At 43.3% G+C, this 3,565-nt stretch overlaps 1 pseudogene across 1 annotated transcript; it reads right to left on the reverse strand.

The window, feature by feature from the left end:
- Positions 1–1,407: 1,407 nt before the first annotated feature.
- Positions 1,408–2,416, reverse strand: LOC309972108 (heterogeneous nuclear ribonucleoprotein A1-like; annotated as a pseudogene). Its single transcript has one exon. The product of its transcript is annotated as a heterogeneous nuclear ribonucleoprotein A1-like (transcript).
- Positions 2,417–3,565: the final 1,149 nt, after the last annotated feature.

The raw sequence follows: 3,565 nt of genomic DNA on the forward strand, positions 1-3,565 counted from the left end.
CATTTACGACGTAAGTTTCATTTCTGCATTTTAAACTTTTAATTGCCATGTCATCTTGAGTGGAAATTTCCTTTTGCTGGTGTTTGTTGCCCCACTTCTCTTGCTCACCTCTCCTTGCCTCGGAAATTGTGATTGCTCTCACCCAGCCTAGGTCCCCATTCAGAGCCAAGCTCTGTGGGAGCAGTTTGGGTGTCTTATCTGTGGGAGCAATGCTGATCCCACCTCTTTGTCAGCAGGTGCCTTCGGGCGCAGGCTCTGCCTGGGAGCCTCCAGCTTCTCTCTCCTGCTGCTGGTTATTGGTGACAGTCTTGCACCCCAGCTGCAGCTTTTTCTAAGCTCTTTTTCTAGAAGGGCAAAGTACCCTGACCCTGTGTGTCACACAGCCAGGCCAACGCCACGCCCCACCCAGAAGATGTGCAAGTCTGTTCCGCCATGCCTGGGAGCTCCCAGCAGCCGTGCTAGTTTCCTATTCTAGAGCCAGGAAGACTGGAACCTCCACCACACCTTACTCTCTTATTTCTGGACCACAGAGATATTCTCTTGTTTTTGAGACTGTTTACATATTTTTAATTAAAATAAAAGTTTTAACTTATCTTTGTTCTCGGCATGAAAAAGTACTATGTCCTGTTAAGAAGGTAAACAATGCTGACCTGTATGGCAATCGGGTTAAATATAACATTATTTCTTACCAAAAATAAATGACGGAGCTCTAGAAAAATAACAAATTAAGATGAAAATTGCAAAAAAATTTTCATGAAGTGGAAACGAGGCATTTGTAAGGTATAAACCATCTAGTACTGAGAAAGTCTTAGGAAAGTGGAGAATTAAATAAAGAATATAAGTAGTCTGAAAGTTAGAGAATTAAAGAGAGAAAATGTTCAGGTTCCTGAAGGAAAAAGGTCAGGAAAAGATTAAAGGGTGTGAACTGAAGCTGAATATAGTTCTTGCTGAGAAGAGTCAGGAAAGACAGAGTTTATAACAATGTCAAGAGAAGCAATGGAAGAGGAAGTGGAAATAAGGGAAATTTAGACCTCCTTCTAATTCAGAACTATGTTCATATTTTCCTAGGGTTAATGCTTACTCATTCACTTCAATGCCAATGCATGTTTTATTTATTTAAAAAGACGCATTTATTCAGCTTCATGGTCAGACTATTACATTTAGCCATCAAAAGTATGGGTGCAAAAAAAAAAACCTACATTAAAACCCTTGGTTGGAATGCTTTACACTTTCCACAGAACAGAAACTAAAATACCTGTTATACAATTAGTCACAAATACAGTCCTCAATTTTTTTTGCCCATACACATGAGTATTGTCTAAAACATGTCTTCTTCGTAGCAGCCAGGCCCTGCCACCACTGCGTTTGGCTGAGTTCACAAATCTATTGTAACCTGTAGCTTCCCCATCACTTCTCTGGCTCTCCTCTCCTGCTGAGCTTTGTTTCCTGGCAGTAATTACAACCTTCTGCCACTGCCAGAGGTCCTGCTGCTGCTGGAACCGCCATAGCCGCCTTGGTTTTGTGGTTTGGCAAAGTATTGGCCTCCACCACCACAGGGGCCAGCACTTCTGCCTCCAAAGTTTCATCCCTTCATGGGTCCAAAATTTGAAGATGGTTGTAACTGCCAAAATCATCGTAGCTTCCGCCACCTCCAAAATTGCTTCCACCATTACCAAACCCGTTACAGCCATCCCTACTGCCACCACAGCCACCGCCACTGCGGCTGCCACCAAAGGCATCTTGACCGCTGAAGTTTCCTCCACGACCAAAGCTGTCATTCCCACCAAAGCCCCCTCCAAGACCACCACCAAAGCTTCCAGAATGACTTCCAGCTCTTTGGCTGGATGAAGCACCAGCCCTCTGTTGCTTAGGTAGGGCTTTCCTTACTTCACAGTTGTGGCCATTCACAGTGTGGTATTTCTGAATGACAATCTTGTTTAATGAGTCATGGCCATCAGACGTTACGAAAGCAAAGCCTCTCTTTTTGCCGCTGCCTCGGTCAGTCATGATTTCAGTCACTTCAGTTTTCTCATACTGTTCAAAATAATCTCTTAGGTGATGTTCTTCAATGTCTTCTTTAACGCCACCAACAAAAATCTTTTTCACAGTTAAGTGGGCACCAGGTCTTTGAGAATCTTCTCTTGAGATGGCCCTCTTTGGTTCCACAACTATTCCATCCACCTTGTGTGGCTTTGCCTTCATGGCTGCAGCCACCTCCTCCACAGTGGCATATGTGACAAACCCAAAGCCTCTGGAGCGCTTGGTGTTTGGATCCCTCACTACCACACGGTCTGTGACCGTTCCCCATTTGCTCAGAATGGCTCCTCAGACTCTCATCGGTTGTTTCAAAGATCACATCTCTGAAGAGGAGCTTCTGCAGTTGTTCAGGCTCTTTGGGAGACTCTGACTTAGACATGACGGCAGTGGAGGGGGGAGACATCAACGATGCTTACTCCCCAGCGTCCACTGGCAGAAAGGAGTGATCTAGCGAACGTATCTCCCAATGCATGTTTTAAATATTGAGCTATGTATAGGGCACTTACTCTTATGTTAAGAGCTGTTTGATCATCTGAGGTCTGACTGAAAAAGCAAACAAACAAAAAGTTCCTATTTTCAAAGAACTAAATCTAACTGGAAGAATGCAACAAAACCAGAAACAGCTGTGGTGCAATTAGTTTACTGGTGCAGACGGATGACAGAGAACATGAGTCTGGTGGTTGCAGGAATGCCTGGAGCTGACGTGGCAAAAGGGGTGGGACTTGATTTGAATAAAAAGAAGAGGGGGGGGGGAAAGGAAGGGTGAAGAGGAGAGAAGAGGAGGGGCTATTATAGCCCAGAAGCTCTTGCACCCCCAAGGCTAGCACTGTAGCTGGCCTTTTATAGAGGATCAATAATGTTTGTTCATAAAAGGAGGGAAGATGGATGGGGGGTAGGGGCACAGCTGAGCTGCCTCAGGGGACAGAGAGGAAACTGACCTAGAAACATGATGAAGAGGGGAAGCAGATGATGGAGGGGCTCACACATAGGCAGAGAGAGTTTAGATTTGATAGAGTAGGAAATAGAACTCCACTAAAAGTTTTCATTTTATTTTTTAAATTAACATACAATAAAATAGACTGCTTTGTGTGTGTACAGATCTATGAATTTTAACACTTTTATCTACCACCATAATCAGGACACAAGACAATGTCATCACTCCAGAAATCTCCTCTGTGCTCTCCCTTTGCCGTCACACCTTTCTCCCTTCCCTAACCTCTGGCAACCACTGGTGTGTTCTCCCTCACTCTAGTTAGTCCTTTTGAGAAGGTCATATAAATGGAATTATACTGTATGTAACCTTTTGAGACTGGCTTCTTTCACTCAGCTTAATGCTTTTGAGATTCTTCTAAGCCGTTATGTGTATTAATAGTTTATTCCTTGCTGAGTAGTATTCCATTGTTAACTTACTCATCCATTAAACTAAGACATTTTGTTTGCTTCCAGATTTTGATATTTATGGATAGATCTGCTATAAACATTTGTGTACAGATTTTTGTGTAAACATAAGTTTTTATTTCTTTAGGAT

The sequence above is a fragment of the Leucopleurus acutus genome (genome assembly GCF_964270905.1).
Source record: "Leucopleurus acutus genome assembly, chromosome: 15".
Taxonomy (NCBI): Eukaryota; Metazoa; Chordata; class Mammalia; order Artiodactyla; family Delphinidae; genus Leucopleurus; species Leucopleurus acutus.